This window comes from Ovis aries, chromosome 2 (genome assembly GCF_016772045.2).
Source record: "Ovis aries strain OAR_USU_Benz2616 breed Rambouillet chromosome 2, ARS-UI_Ramb_v3.0, whole genome shotgun sequence".
Taxonomy (NCBI): Eukaryota; Metazoa; Chordata; class Mammalia; order Artiodactyla; family Bovidae; genus Ovis; species Ovis aries.
In genome coordinates, this window is record NC_056055.1 from 59,208,822 (window position 1) to 59,225,967 (window position 17,146).

Sequence of the window (17,146 nt, forward strand, 5' to 3'; positions counted from 1 at the left end):
CAGGTTAGTAGGAATGATGTTTGAAACAGGATCTTGAGGGAAAACCTTTCCCATGGTTGTCTCACTTTGACTACGTGCCAGCCTTTAGCTTTTTGAATGAGCATGATCTTATTTTTTCTTTCTGGTCAGAGGCAAATTGATAGGCTGTGGAAGCATTTAGTTTTTTATGTCTATATTTCAAGTGTCACTTACTGTCTAATCAATGCTTTAGTGACTCAAAGAGTAAAGAATCTGCCCCCAATACAGGAAACTCAGGTTTGATCCCTGGATCGGGAATATCCCCTGGAGAAGGAAATGGCACCCCGCTCCAGTATTCTTGCCTGGATCCATAATTAATAACTTAATATTTTAGGACTCTATTTACTTTCTTATTTGTACTATATATATATATATATATATATATATATTATATGTATGTATAGCATAGCAGAAAACTAAGATCATGGCATCTGGTCCTATCACTTCATGGCAGGTAGATGGGGAAACAGTGGCTGACTTTATTTTTGGGGGTTCCAAAATCACTGCAGATGGTGATTGCAGCCATGACATTAAAAGATGCTTACTCCTTGGAAGGAAAGTTACAACCAACCTAGACAGCACACTGAAAAGCAGAGACATTACTTTGTCCACAAAGGTCCATCTAGTCAAGGCTATGGTTTTCCCAGTAGTCATGTATGGATGTGCGAGTTGGACTATAAAGAAAGCTGAACGCCGAAGAATGGATGCTTTTGAACTGTGATGTTGGAGAAGACTCTTGAGAGTCCCTTGGACTGCAAGGAGATCCAGCCAGTCCATCCTAAAGGAGATCAGTCCTGGATTTTCATTGGAAGGACTGATGTTGAAGCTGAAACTCCAATACTTTGGCCACCTGATGCGAAGAGCTGACTCATTTGAAAAGACCCTGATGCTGGGAAAGATTGAAGGCAGGAGGAGAAGGACACAGAGGATGAGATGGTAGGATGGCATCACTGACTCAATGGACATCAGTTTGGGTGGACTCCGGGAGTTGCTGATGAACAGGGAGGCCTGGCATGCTGTGGTTCATGGGGACGCAAAGAGTCAGACACGACTGAGCGACTGAACTGAGCTGAATAGCATAGCTTCTGGTTTATTAAGTCTATTAAATAAAAACTCTTGTTGATATTATTATCAGCAAGAATATTATATGTTGTTTCCTCTCTAGTTTTCTTTTTCTTTGCTTTTTTTAATAGATATGAGGTGGCACCTCACTGTGGTTGGCTTGTTTATTTTCTTGGCTAATTTGGGTCTTAGTTGAGGCACGTGAGGCGTTTGTTGCATCTCGTGGCTCTTTCGTTGCAGCTCGTGGGCTCTCTAGTTGTGGTGTATGTGCTCAGCTATTCCTTGGCATGTGGGATCTTGGTTCCCAAATCAGGGATCGAACCTGAGTCCCCTGCATTGCAAGGCAGAGTCTTAACCATTGGACCACCAGGGACATCCCTCTAGTTTTTCTTATGTTGATGTTTTCTAAGTTGTAGCATTGATCATAGATCTTTGTACTTTGCATTATGAGGGCAGCTGAAGTTTAGAAACTTCCAGATTATGAGAGTATTCCGAGTAGATCTGTGTCCATAATGGCAGCTCAGTGTAGAAATCTAAAGGATAAATGCTGTTTGGATTACCCAAAATAGTTTTTTCCATTTTTAACTTCAGCAGCAGGCTGTGGTGGGTACAAGTTACTCAGATCCATCAGTACCAGAAAAATTACTTATAATTTTCATTGCCTTGGCTTTGCTTCCTTCTTGGTTTTCTCTGAATATCACATGTGTAAGAAAAGGACTGTTATAATATTATAACAGAATTATGTATAAGTAGTTTATTTGATTGCCTGCACTTAAACTTATGCAAGAGGGCAGTACAAAGGATGACCATTGAAACTGAGGGAAATTCATTGTGTGAAATCTGTTTTCCACCTCTGTGGTCACTGTGGGAGGTAATTCCCCAGGGATGTCTCCTGTGTCTGCATGTCTTAAAAGAAAGGCACCACTGTCCTTTCCTTGGACTTTCTTTTCAAGGGTATTGGTATAACAGTCTTGGAGGATGGTGTCCTTCTCCCGAGTTAAGGGCATGCCTGTTGACTGCTTACTCTGAACAACTCAGGTTTCCTAAACTCAGAGTTCCTCTCCTGCAGTAAAACCACAGAGCTTTCTGATATCCATCTGGAGCCATCCTTGAGATTGGGCAGGAGAACTGACACAAATATGCTGGTGCTGAGTTTCCCTGGTGGTTTGGACAGTAAAGAATCTGCCTGTAATGCAAGAGACCTGGGTTTGATGCCTGGGTTGGGAAGATCCCCTGGAAAGGGAATGGCTACCCTCTCCAGTATTCTTGACTGGAGCATCCCATGGGCAGGGGAGCCTGGTGGGCTACAGTCCACATGGTCACAAAGAGTCAGACAACACTGAATGACTAAGCATGTCTTGCTTCTTTCAATGCTCTTTGTGATAAAGGCCTTTGTCTCTGAATCTGGAGTTCTGTGCCTCCTGCCAGCATCTGTGAAAACTGCGGAAGGCTAACTTGTTAGCCTGTAAGTAGGGTAAAATCCCAGACTCTTCTTGTTCTTGACAGTCACCACTGTAGTCCCAGTCTTCTAGGGGCCTTAAATCCACTTTGGAATAAGACAGAGTAAGACAGATGTAACTGGATCTAATCCCTGCGTCATGCCGTTCATTCTGAGTGTGTCTTTAATTCACTTCTTATTCTTCTACTACTCTTTTTTCCTCCTAGTTGTGCATTATAATTTGACACAGGCAAAATCATCCTTAAAGGATGAAGAAGGAGAAAAAGCTTAAGGAGTGAAACCAGAATCCTTTTTCACACAAGTGAGAAGGGGAAGGTGGGTAGCATCAGATGTGAATCCCCTCTGTCCCTTTCAAGCAAGAGTCTAATCATAACATCTCACAAATACTTTTAATAGATGATTATTGTTTTTCTTTGCTCTGGTCTATAATATTATAACAGAATTATGTGTAAGTAGTTTATTTGATTGCCTGCACTTAAACTTATGCAAGTATTGGCACTAATGAATAAATCACTTTTTAAAATTTAAGTTTGTGAATGTAGAGAAGCATGTTATAGACTTAATGGTTGTGTGTTTCCCCACCCTGTTCATATGTTGAACCCACAATCCCCAATGAGATGGCATTTGGAGATGGGCCTTGGGGAGGTTAAATAGGGATGAGGTCATGAGAATGGGCCCCTAGTCCAATGAGATTAGTACCCATATAGAGACACTGGAGAGCTTGGTCTCTGTCTGTCTGTTGGTCTTTTTCTCTCCCCCTTGGGAGCACACCATGAGAAGACAGCCATCTACAAAGTAGAAAGAGGGCTCTTGCTAGCAGTATGGACCAGCACCTTGATCTTGGACTTGCTAGCCTTCAGAACCATGAGAAGTAAATTTAACCCAGTTGTTTAAGCCACCAAGCCTGTAGTATTTTGTTATGGCAGCTCTGAGAACTGCTGCCAGTATAGATCAGGAAGCAGGCAGTGAAGAGACATTACACGGTCAGAAAAGCTTGTGAGGGTCTATGGAGTTGATCTTCCTGGGAAACCTTATTCTGGTTTTCACAGCCATTCTTTATACTATGTTCAAGTGTGCAAGGCTCAGATGATGTTAGTCTGCATAAGATATGTCTGAACAAGTTTGGCCTACTGTGCCCACCTCAAGAACCTTCACTAAGACATTTCAATTCCCATGCCTCAGATAGTGGCTCTGTCAAGTCGCTTTCCTGGCTCATTGGTTTATAGTGGTTTCTGTTTTCAGGCTTTATCAGCAATCACTTATTATTCTGATTTCTTACTATGCCTTCCCAGCATATCACTTGATATCTCTGTCTTTATGAGCCAGTGATTAATTTGAAATTCTCTTATTATACTGCTCTGGTAGCCTGTCCTTTCTTTTATTATCATTGACGGTTGCAGCTTGAAAGAATTTCAAATCATCCCATGCAAATCCATTATTTTCTAGATAAGGAAAGTAAATTGTTTAAGCTGGAGCTGCTATAGCAAAACACCATAGGCTGGGTGGCTTAAATAACAGCATTTATTTCTTTACTTCTGGAGGCTGGGAAGTCCAAAATCATTGTTGAATTCTGGTTAGAACCCTGTTCCTGGATGGTAGAAGGCTGCCTTCTTGCTATATCCTCATATAGCAGAGAGAGGATGTTCTGGTATCTCTTCTAAGAAGGGCACTAATTCCATCGTGAAGGCTTCCCTGAAGGCTCAAGTGGTAAAGAATCCCCCAAGAGATGTGGGTTTGATCCCTGGGTCAGGGATATCCCCCAGAGAAGGAAATGGCAACCCACTCCAATACTCTTGCCTGGCAAAACCCATGGACAGAGGAGCCTGGGGGCCATGGTCCATAAGGTCACAGAGAGTCATGCATGACAGCGCGCACGAGCATGCAGTCTCATCATGGGGGCTTTACACTCATGGTCTCATCTAAACCTAAGTACTTACCAAATATTTCCACCTCCCATAACTGTCACATTGGGGATTAGAGATTCAACATATGACACATAGGGAGACACAGACATTCAATCTAAAACAGAATGCTTAGGGAAGTCGAAGATTTTGAACCATACAGCATTTTGCCTTTTGTAGCATCTACTCAGAAAATGACTCCCCCATGAACCCTAATTAAGCCCTTTATAGCCCATCTAATGGCGGCATTCATGCAGAAATTCTCTTTTGAGCTTTGCTAAGACACAGTGGGTATGCTAATATGTAGGAGACATGGTATCTGAAGACAGAGATCTCAGCTTTGATATTCATTATACTTGTCTTAATGATAATGGCCATCCACCTCCTGAAAAGAGGGGAGCTATGCATATTAATGAAGAGGGAATTCAAGAGGTTGAGATTCTGATTTTGTATCATCACAGGATAATATTCATTAGCTAGTTGTTCCAAAAATAACAACCAACATAATGGGTTCATAGGGAGAAATGTTGCTTGACTCCAAAGAAATTTGTACATGCTTGGACTAGAAAGATTTAGTAAGAATGAGGTGTTTTTTTTTTAACCCTGATAACAGGAAAATTACTTTCTCATAATAAATATTTTGGTTTGAGATAGCCTTTTTTTTCCTTTTTAGGAAACATTAGCTTTTAATGGCTGGTAATTTATCCAGATCAATTATAATGCCTTCTCCTGGGTCAAGGCCTTAAAAAAAGGGAAAGATTTTCCTCCTTTCTGGAGTATAATGAAGCATCTACAATGTTTCCATTTCATCTCACAGGCTGCCCACCTAAGAATCTAGTTCATCTTGCTCTGGCAAACATTTCCTGAATCATTTCATTGTTAGAATGGCTCCTGCAACCCCGCCCCTCACCCCCTACCCCAACCCCATTAACAGGAAAGGGAGATATCTCTCAACAGAGTGTATTAAACTTATCAAGACATGCTCTTTGCTAATTGACAGTCTTCTATCTAGTTTTGTTTTGGAATGGAAAAATAATGCTGCTTATAATAGGATTTTAAGACTTGGAAGGAATTTAGAAGTCTTACTAGTTCAACTTTGATTTCAAGCTGAGGTTACTGGGACCAAGAGGAGAATTTTGCTAATTAGTAAAGAATCAGAACTAGAACCAAGGATCCTTGGCTCCCGTCTCAGTGTGGTTTCTGACCCAAGATGCTGGCCTCCTTTCTCCTTGGGTAGGTCTTTGTCAGCTATATTTTATCCTCATCTGTGAGAAGTGACAAACAAAAGAGCAACTCTCCGTGGCAAACTTCATGAAAGGATTCTTTTTTGAGCCTTCTGTGCGACGCAAGAATGTATGAGAATTGTCACCAGAAAACAGGAATCTTGGCCTCTTGAAAAATTTCCCCATTTATTGAGCATTTATTTCTTTGTGCCAAACATAGGTCCTAGGGTCAAAATGGCATTCACTTAACTGCCAGTGACTATCATGGGCACTAAGCATTCTTGCTTGGTTCTTCTTAGGAAAAAAAAAAAAATCAGAAGAAAAGAAAATTATGATAGTGACTCTTGTCAGTGGGGAAATGATAGAGACTTTATATGCCTTCAAATGCAGAGATCTGGTGCATGAAAGGAGAGAGAAACATGAGGGAGTCTTAAGGTGCTTTCTCGGTTCATCTTGCCCTCTGAGTTAGCCCAGGTGAGAGTTCTCTGAGGTTTCTTCTCTCTTCTCCCATCACCTTTTCACCTTACCCCTGTATATTTGCTTCATGTCACTCTACTTGCTTGGTAAGAACTGCAGGACTTCCAGGTGGTTAATGATGAGTGAGAACCAGATGGGCTTTGTCTTGTCATATTTTCAGACAGTATCTGGAAATGCAGACTTGTCGGGATGATCAGTTTGTTCCGTTGCCCACGTGACCAGATTCACCTTAGTGGCAGTCTGTAAGGAATAGCATTCACCCTGACTTCTACCTGTCTCTGGCTTTGGACCTCCACTTAGGGCTTTACCAAAGTGAGAGCAGCTCAACCTCTGCCATTTTTATAGGATTTCAGGGACATCTGTTTCCCCCAGATATTTGCTTTCTTTTAAATATAGACCATAGGACTGTCTTTCTTTGAGACCTTGTCATATTGCAGTTTTGGATATAAGGAGAACAGAGCATCTCAAATTTTTCACCCAAGTGTCCTTAGCCACAGAGGAGAGTGAAGGAAGAACTCTGGGCTCTTGGGCCTAAGCTCCGGATATCTCAGAAGGAAATACTCCTGAAGTTTTATATTTACAAAAGTGAATAGAGATTTTACATTAAGCTCTCAAGTATTCATTCCCATATTGAAAAATAACATTTCAGAGACTTCCCTGGCAGTCCAGTGGTTAGGACTTGCCACTTTCACTACCACGGCCTGGGTTCCATCCCTGGTCAGGTAACTAAAAAACCAAAAAAAAATTTTTTTTTAGATTAATTGCATTGAGTGTTAATGACTTTCTAGATATTTCATCTGTGATTTTGTGAACCCAGTACACTGCTGACTGCCCTTGGGTTTCTCGTCCCCAATTTAAGAAGCACAGACCCAGGCTAGTACTCAAGTTCTTCTGTTTTGCCAGGACATTGGGAACCTGAGGTTATTCCTGGTAACACAGGTGGGTGTGGTTTAAGGGGGTGCATCAGTGGCTCATCAGAACAAACCATGTCACACCCACCCACTCTCCATTTTCTACACTCCCAAGCTGTCACAGCCATTTGTCCAGGAGGAGGGGCATTGTTTCTGTAACAGTAAGAAGTGATGCCTAATTTTAATATAAACGTCACCATTCATGGAAGAATATAAGTGGGCCCACAAAGCAGATCAGTGTGAGCCTGCCAGCTGTGAGAAGAGCTTCATGAGGCAGTCTTTGACAGCTACAGATTTGTCAGGAGCCTAGCGTGACCGGATGTTTGTTTAACGAAGGTAATATAATCCAGGTCAGGTAACTAACAAATATAATATAATCCAGGACAAGCAAATATAATCCAGGATATGTAGGGCATTTATGAGTTGGGTGGCAGGTGAAGTGATGTTCAAGACTTGTTACATAATTTGAAGGTGCAAAGTGAAAATGTCGAGTCACTTGGGCAAAAACGATGAAGAATGTCAAGATGGCAACAGCAGAGCTTTAAACTAAGCCCAGGGCTCCTCCGAGTGGGAAGCACTGGGCAAATCACACAGCTCACATGTCATGTAGCTGGCCCTGATAAAGTTTCTTCAGTTGGGAAAGTTCTGAATGTGGCTAGAAAGTAAAGGAAGAGATCATAAATATGAAAGTTACAAGAGAAAAAGGGGATGAGAATGACACAGGAGCAGTTTTCTTGCAGGTGGAATGCAAAAAGGTGGTGGTCCTGACTCAGAGGAGAATGATGCAGGCTGAGAATGGAAACGGAGATCCAGCATCAGGGATATAACCAGATCTCTCCCAGGGATCAGTGGTAAGCTGATGGGTAACATCCTAGTGGACAGAGTAGCACCTCCACAAAGCACAGAATTGGCTGGTTAATCAATTATAAGATTCCTTTTCATACCTTTCACTGAAACTCAGTGGCAGTTGTGTTTGCTTTGAGATCAGAGAACCGTGAGTGAGCTTTAACTGTTTGTTCTGTCCACCTTGGGAAAAAACTTGGTCTATAGTATGGAGAGTTTGAGGGAATTGTCCTGGATGGTGATTTCCGTGTCTTAAACAATAGAAACTTAAGCGTCAGTGAACTCTAAAGGCCGTGAGCATAATTCAGGCCCTAGGACAGAGAATAAGTAAGTGCAGTGCTCATTTAATCAGGCAATACCATTAAAGGCCAAACTTCCACATAAATATGAGCAGGCAGGAAAGTATATTTGTGAGGACAATGAGGAGCAGTGGTGGCTAAGGTAAACCAGAGTGTGGGGCCCATTGAAAGATGCTCAGGGTCAAATACTTCTAAAACCCAGTGGGGACTGAGCAGAATCCTCCCAGAGGTTAGGTTTAATTGCTTGGCCATCAGTTTACAAGCCCTGATGAATGAGTCGTTGAGAAAAAGAAGACGCTATAGTGGTTCAGAAAAGCACTGAATTAGTATCTTTTAAGCAGGAGGTAGGCATAGGGCTTCTATTGGGTGTATATAGAGCTGCTTTTCAGCATTGACGTTGTTCAGTGTCCCTAAGAAGGCTCTAGGCTACCTTCACGGTCTGCTAAGGTTTAATTGCTAGTCAGGAAGTTCTTTTATTGCTCTAGACAAACTCACTTCATTTTCATCCTGTCTTCCTCTTTGTATAGAGCTACCTTCTTCTAAGGTTGACATATCTTTCTACATAGAAAGACATATTTTTCTACTTTTGTTACAAGAGTATGTGTTGTTTTCCCCATTTGAAAATATTGGAAATCCTAATTTGTAAAATATAGTGTGTGGGGCCAGAGAGTTTCATTTCATCAAAATAAATGATGGTTCTGTCTGTCAACAGAGATGTTAGTGATTGATTAATCTTGAGTAAAAATGATTCTTCCTTTGATTTCTCTCTTTGCCAAAGATCCTTAGATTTTTGCATCATTCATTCTCTGCTCTTCACACTCTGGTTCCTCATCTTGCTCTCTGGACTCCTTTTGCCTCTCAAGAGGAATTGCCTGAATATGTTTTACCAGCTCTCAGTGTTAGGTCAGAGAAGGCAATGGCACCCCACTCCAGTATTCTTGCCTGGAAAATCCCATGGACGGAGGAGCCTGGAAGGCTGCAATCCATGGGGTCGCTAAGAGTCAGACATGACTGAGTGACTTCACTTTCACTTTTCACTTTCATGCATTGGAGAAGGAAATGGCAACCCACTCCAGTGTTCTTGCCTGGAGAATCCCAGGGATGGGGAAGCTTGGTGGGCTGCCATCTCTGGGGTCGCACAGAGTCAGACACGACTGAAGCAACTTAGCAGCAGCAGCAGCAGTGTTAGGTGACAAGCATTACAGTTTTTACATGGCAGACTGGGAAGGAGATACTAGAGGCCATGAGTTTCCAGTTGTGTCCAGGAGAACGCTTATACATTCCTATGTACTCCAGGCATTAGTAAAAGGAGGAATCAATTGCTCTCAAACTTTCCTAAAATTCAGTTCAGTTTTGTTGCTTAGTCGTTTCTGACTCGTTGCAGCCCAATGGACTGCGGCACGCCAGGCTTCCCTGTCCATCAGCAACTCCTGGAGCTTGCTCAAACTCCTCTGCATTGAGTCAGTGATGCCATCCAACCATCTTATCCTCTGTTGTCCCCTTCTCCTCTGGCCTTCAATCTTTCCCAGCATCAGGGTCTTTTCCAATGAGTCAGTTTTTTTCATCAGGTGGCCAAAGTATTGGAGCTTCAGCTTCAGCATCTGTCCTTCCAATGAATATTCAGGACTGATCTCTTTTAGGATGGACTGGTTGGATCTCCTTGCAGTCCAAGGGACTCTCAAGAGTCTTACACAGCTCAAAAGCATCAGTTCTTCAGTGCTCAGCTTTCTTTATAGTACAGCTCTCACATCCATATATGACTACTGGAAAAACCATAGCTTTGACTAGACGGACCTTTGCTGGCAAAATAATGTCTCTGCTTTTTAATATGCGGTCTAGGTTGGTCATAACTTTTCTTCTAAGGAGCAAGCATCTTTTAATTTCATGGCTGCAGTCACCATCTGCAGTGATTTTGGAGCCCCCAAAAATAAACTCTGTCACTGTTTGCGCTCTTTCCCCATCTATTTCCCATGAAGTGGTAGGACCAGATGCCATGATCTTAGTTTTCTGAATGTTGAGTTTTAAGCCAGCTTTTTCACTCTCCTCTTTCACTTTCATCAAGAGGCTCTTGAGTTCCTCTTCAGTTTTCACCACAAGGGTGGTGTTATCCGCATATCTCAGGTTATTGATATTTCTCCCAACAATCATGATTCCTACGAATAAAAAGGTTTAAATAGTCAATTTTATTGACAAAAGCTCTTGGTAAGAATGCTTGAGCTCTTGATGTCAGGGCAGAGACTTGACCATTGTTAATTTTTACTGGTTTAAATTATGAAGATGAAAGGGGACATGCTCTTGCTCTCCTCTCTTCTTTCTTTCCATTAGGGAGACACAGAGTTTCGACCTCATGGTCAAATTTGGGCCTCCAGTACTTTTTTTAAACTAAAGAATTGAAAAACCCTACATACAAGGACATTCAGACCATTTATAGCTGGATCTTAAATAAAACAGGAAGAGAAGTGTTGTCACCTCTCTTTTAAAGTTGAGATACTTCATGATGTAAATGCATGCTATACTCATCACTCTTTGTTTTGCTAGTTTAAAATTTTTCATTTGCTTTATTTCTGTCAGTAGCCCCCATGTCCCGGGAAAGGGACACCCATAACCTTAAACCCTCATGTTACTCAATATGACAGAAGATGATGGTGAGAAAGGAGTCTCACAGGAGAAATGCCTCAGATTGAAGGAGCCCCAGTAGCCGCCAGCAGCCAGTAGTCCACACACCAACACATCCCTACTTGACTGTTACAGGAAATAGATCACAGTAGACCAGGGCAGCTCCCTGGGGGTTGGCGGAGCCTGTGTTCTCAGGGCTGGGCTTATCTCAGTGATAAAACTGTTGGTATTTGTCCCCACTCTCCTCTGTTTTCTGCATAGCAATCTAATTGTGTTAACTGGCAGAGCTGCAGTTGACTCCTTAGTGCCTTTGTGGGCATTAGGAAGGGTTACCTCTCAGAGCAAATCCAAAGTCCAGGTTCAGCCTGCTTATCACCCTTTGTGTGGAGCGTGAGCTGCCCACAGTCCCTTACAAGGATGCTCAGTATCATAGCATCCTTGGGGCATCTAGCCTCTTCCCCACTTAAGATTTCTCTGTTGTGTGACTTTCTCTTCCAGGGCCTTCATTTTCCTGAGTGACCTAATTACACAATGAATAAATTCACATTAAGATGTTAACAGCAGTGGTGGTTCCAGGTGTGCAGTTATATTGCCAAGGCTGTTTTTCATTGTCCCGAATACTGTTTCCTGGCTTGACATCTGCTAAAATTCCTATTCATTTTGCAAGACTTAACTCTAATATTAATTACTCTGTAAAAATCCTGAGACTCAGCTGAGTTAGGTATTTCCTTTTCTGAATGCTTGTAGTACTTGCTGTGCTCATCTGTTTTCATATTTCTTATATTGCTTAAGAAGTATTTTTCCTGTCAGTCTCTCCTAATGGGAGAATTCCGCTGAGATCAGAGGCAGTGTTTCTCATTTTTATATCCCTGGCTCATGGTTTATTATTTAGAGGTAAATAGGTGCTCAACAAATAAATACGAACCAGGGTGTTGAATGAACTGATCAATCAGACTTAGTGCCCACCACGGTGCTTTTGGCTTCCATAGGGGCCTTCTGGAGACTACTTGTTAAAGCAGTCTGCTTGATCAAAGCATGGACAGCCCGAGGCCAGAACCCTCTTGGCTGTTTGCCTGGATCACAGTTGGTGTTTTGCATTCCATTTGCAGTTGGATCAGGAATTAGTAAGAACTCTATAAAGAGGGATTTTATCCCTGTTCCTTGCTTTTTAGATTCCTTGAGAAGCAATGGGAACCTCCAAATATATGTCAGGAAATTTTTTGGTTTTCTGGATTTGAGGCACATTTACCACTTACATTTGCTTAGTGTCTTTTTGAGCAGGAAGCACGTCTGTCAGGTAACATACATTGTTATTGGGGAGCTAAATCGACGAAGTGATGAACAGTTCACTCTTCAGAAATCACTTCAGTCTTTGGTGACCGAAAAAGTCTTCATGGAAGTAGATTTTTGAACCAGATCTTGAATGATAAGTATGGTTTCTGTTTGTTCATTCAACTGAGAAATACTTATCTGATGTGGTCCATTCTGTCCTCAGGTGTGAAGATACAAAAATGACTCAGTCAGGAGTATACTTGTATTGCTGCTGCTGCTAAGCTGCTTCAGTCGTGTCCGACTCTGTGCGACCCCATAGATGGCTGCCCACCAGCCTTCCCCGTCCCTGGGATTCTCCAGGCAAAAACCCTGGAGTGGGTTGCCATTTCCTTCTCCAAGGCATGAAAGTGAAAAGTGAAAGTGAACTCGCCCAGTCGTGTCTGACTCTTTGCTACCCGATGGACTGCAGCCTACCAGGCTTCTCTGTCCATGGGATTTTCCAGGCAAGAGTACTGGAGAGGGGCGTCATCACCTTCTCCGATACTTGTGTTAGGCCCAAACTTTTGAAGTGGTTCAGCCCCTATAAGTTAAATAGTTCTTCGCCTAACCTTATGAAATATTGCCAAATTAACAAAAGATAGTTGACTAAATGGGCTCAGTAATGTATCAGCCAGGTTTCAGTACAAACAAAAGGAAAGAGCTTCCACATGTTCAAAGTTGTTTTTTTTTTTTTTTTAACTTAAAAATAGCATTGAAACATGTATATTACCATATGTGAAATAGATCGCCAGTTCAGGTTCAATGCATGAGACAGGGCACTCAGGGCTGGTGCGCTGGGATGGCCCTGTGGGATGGGATGGGGAGTGGTGGGAGGGGGGCTCAAGTTGGGGGACAAATACACCCATGGCTGATTCATGTCAATGTATGGCAAAAACCACCACAATATTGTAAAGTAATTAGCCTCCAATTAAAATGAATTGACTAATTTAAAAAGAAATTTGTTGGAGGATATTTGTTCATCAAATATCTCATCTTTCTGTATATGTGGAAAAGACTCTACCAAGAAGGGCACTGAGGCAAGAACACCATGCAAGACCAACATTTTAAAAACTTGCTGAAAAAGATGTCACAAAAACGATCTTAAATTGAGTCAGAGGCTGTTCATTCATGACTGGATATGATGTTGTGGGTTTTGTTTTCAAAGTCAGTTTTGCCTTTGAAGTTATACTGTGCCCACTTCAGTGCCACTTAGAGGTGGTTCTGCTAAATGTGTCCATCAGTTCTCCAGAGAAGGTTGGGCTGTTGGTAGAAATGCAACATCTTAGAAGGCACCTAAATGTGGGCAAACTGTTGGCTTTGATGGTGCCGTTCTCGTGGGTCGAATTAGGCTGTCAGGAATGCTGTTTGAAGTGCTGCCAGTAGCTATTAAATCAGCGTTCAGCAAATTCAACCAGGATTGAAATCCAAGACGTGCCTCACTATAATAAAATGGCCGGACTTCCTTTTTCTCCCATTTGGAGTATTTTGGAATCATCTTAATCTCGTTCCTGTTTCTTCCCCTGATGCTACCACCTGAAATGTGTCCTAAGGAGCCTTGGATCTCCTGTAGTCACGGTGTGTCACGTGTGTCACGGTATGTCACAGTGTGTCACGGTGTGTCACGGTGTGTCACGTGGCAGCATCACAACCACTCATTGTAGGATGCTGGGGGTGTGGCAGGGGGAGGAGGCATAGAAAAGAGCAAGAACGTTGGTTGAAAGGGAGCCTTTTTGATATCTCAGTCAGGGCTTTATTACTAATCCTCAGTAAAATCAGTCAACAAATATCAGTTCTGCAGTACCATGTGATTTGCACCAAGTCCCTTTCTTTATTTCCAGAGAAATAAAGAAATTTATAGTCATCCTTCCAAGGTTGTGATCATCAACTTGCTGAACCATAGCTTAATTTCTTAAGAAAATGATATCTTTGTATTGATCCCACCATTTACATTTATTCTTGGTGCAGTGAATAACATGTTTGGTAACACGGTAGAGGATGAGCTAAGGCATACTGGCTTTCAGAGAGAAGCATGTCATCGCACAGAGGGACATGAAATGGCTTTGAATTTTTCTGTTCAGAAGCATCTGTGTTGCTGGACTTTTTCATGCAGTTCATAGAGTGATGTGCTCATGGCCCCTGGCCCACAGCGGAGATAACAGCTCCCTCCTTAAAGGCTGCCTGAGCCCCCATCTGCTGTTTCCATTCTGTTTGTCCTGGGAAACAAAGCCCTGTGCTTGAGCCATCTTCCAAAGGACTCATATCTTGTCTTTGTTAAAAAAAAAAAAAAAATTCACTCAGGCCATGAAGAGGTGCTTGTCTTTTGAAAACACCCCTAAAAGCCTTGAGTGCGTCTTTCGTATCTGTCTCTTGTCAGAATGGTTGCAATTTGAATTTCACCACAGTAACATTCATTTCCTGTCCATGGTGCTGTCCAGATTGACTTTATCACACTCACATGCTTGTCAAGTGATAGTGTGGGTTAGTTGAGAGCAGCCGGAAATGGAAAGGAAATGAGAGGCATGGTGTTTTCCAATCTCACAATCAGCATTTGCTTTGGGAACAGCAGTTGGGAAGGGAGTCTCATAGGATGGTTCCATAAGAGCAGGGGCCTTGATGACCAGTCACACTGCTGCTTCTTCCTAACTGTGAAGTCTCAGGCTCAGAGAAGTGAAATAGCCCCTGGTTTCATCTTCCGCAAGGAGTGTGTATGTATGTGTGTGTTGCACTCAGCACAGTGCTCGTGGAATGCCCTTGATAAATGGTAGTTATGTTAACATGAGCTAAGAGCTAAGGAGAGTTGCTGAAGGCATTTGCCACTCTGAGCTCATGAGCAGTGATGACCCGTTTTGGGTAGGGAAGGCACAGTCCCATCTGTAATTCATTCATTTCACTCCTTAAATCCTCGGTGAGCTAAGCCAAAGCATAAATCTAGAGGTTAATTTAACAAATGTTCATCAGGCTTCAGCTGTGTACATGCCAAGTGTGGGGAATACAGATATAGAAGATGTGGCAACAGTAGCCACCAGTCTACTGGGGGCATGACCCATGGCAAGCAGCTACATCACAGGGCATTCTGGTGCCAAGTGAGGGAGGTAAAGCATTGTGGTTTGGAAGTAGTCAGAGATTTCTTGCAAAAGGTGACATTTGAGCTGGGCATTGAAGAGTGGGAGACATCCTGGGGACAGATATTTCAGACAGAGGCTTTGTTTATCCCCCATGCTGCTGCTGCTGCTGCTAAGTCGCTTTAGTCGTGTCCAACTCTGTGCAACCCCATAGACAGCAGCCCAGCAGGCTCCGCCGTCCCTGGGATTCTCCAGGCGAGAACACTGGAGTGGGTTGCCATTTCCTTCTCCAGTGCGTGAAAGTGAAAAGTGAAAGTGAAGCCGCTCAGTTGTGCCCGACTCTTAGCGACCCCATGGACTGCAGCCCACCAGGCTCCTTCGTCCATGGGATTTTCCAGGCAAGAGTACTGGAGTGTGTTGCCATTGCCTTCTCCAAGACTTACACATAAATTGCTGGTCACTTATTGCTGTTCTCAAGGGCCAGCAGTACTCTTTCTTTTTTATTTTTTAAAATATAAAACATTAGTATCTTCTTGCTTTAAAAAAACCAGAGCTCTTTGCAGTGGGCATGGACTTTGCAGGCTGCTGTTCTCCCCCACATGTAGGGAAGATAACTGTAGTTGAATAAACTTGGCCAGGCCAAGGTCAAGCCCAGTGTCCTCCATTCTAAGAAAGGACTGTTAGTTATGAATTCAGTTGTAACTCAGTAGAGGGTTTCTCATGGTAGCTGATAAGTCCTTCAGTTGCTTTCACTTATTGCAGAAACCAGCCAAGGTCTTGTGGTTTTAAAGTGAGTGAAGGACCCTTTTCAAGGTGGAAAGGCTAGGGAAGAAGTTGTTTTACCAAGATCGACTGTAGCTTTAGAGCTTGATGTCATCTCAGCTCGGGTTCTTCAGAATCCAGGGGTTCTATCAGTAGACACTTGAAACTTTGGGCGTAGAATATGATTTGATTTGTTTTTAGTTGTTAACCTGATTTAGTGCCAGTTGGAGACCAGAGCCATAGGATGGTCTGTCGAAACATACCTTTTCCTTCTGCTACTCTGAGCCAAGGTAGAAAGGGCTGGAAACGGTGGTGATCTTCTTAAACTCGGACCCTGCCTTTTTCTGCAGGGCAGACAGGGTATCCTCCTGGAACTAGAAGGACTGAGTATCTGGAAGGACTTAGCCTAAATTCAAGGAATAGGCCTACCCAGTCTCTAAACTCAGAGTTCTTAAATTCAGACCCATTTGAGGATCCAACATGATGCTACTGAATTATTTCCTTATCCCTATAACTGTTTATAATTTAGTCTGTACAGTGATGAAATCTCACCCCCATCCACTCCCTCCCCCCCCTTATAAGAAGACTCTAGCAAATGAGGCCTTGCTTATGAATGGACTTTTCAGATTCTGATGTTTTAGGTAAAAAGCAAGCAGTTCTAGGATGTACTTTCTAAATGGCAAACAACTGTAGAATAAAAGCATAATCAGACCATCTCATTTGCTCACTAGGAGGGAAGGGTTTTTTAAAAAGACTTTTAAGCAAGCTTTAAAAAACTACGTACACATTTGACCTGACTTTGTTTTTTCTTTTGTCTTTTCTCTGCATTGCCAGTGTATAGTTGAAGAGCACAGCTAAAAAGGAGAATCTGTAGGAAAGAGTGATTGTAATTCTTTGCAGGATGTGTTGTGACAATCCTGATGAGAGCTTAGATGGTGAAGACTAACATGTTGCCTTCAGCTCAAACACACACACACACACACACACAAGAATATTAGGGGATGGATTCAAGCACTCACTGCTCTACCCCTGCAGGTCATCAAATCATTTCAACCTTCAGCAGTTAGGAGCTGCTAAGGGAAGGCATTTGGCTCATGCCAAGTGCAGTTTCAGCTTCTACCTCTGTAACTGGAGTCAATAGTCCTGCCTTGACCTCATGGATTTGTGTGATTCTACACAAATAATATCTCTGAGAATACACA

The 17,146-nt window shown here is 42.6% G+C and overlaps 1 protein-coding gene across 2 annotated transcripts in view; it reads left to right on the forward strand.

The window, feature by feature from the left end:
• Positions 1-17,146, forward strand: part of GNA14 (G protein subunit alpha 14) — a 198,187-nt gene that overhangs the window by 23,606 nt on the left and 157,435 nt on the right. The window contains exon 1 of one of the 2 annotated variants that reach the window (XM_060409319.1): positions 1-7,902. This exon is cut by the window's left edge and continues 22,923 nt beyond it. The exons of the other annotated variant lie outside the window; for it this stretch is intronic. The gene's annotated coding sequence lies outside the window, so the exon portion shown is untranslated. The remainder of the gene's footprint in view (positions 7,903-17,146) is intronic. 2 annotated transcript variants of the gene reach the window in all.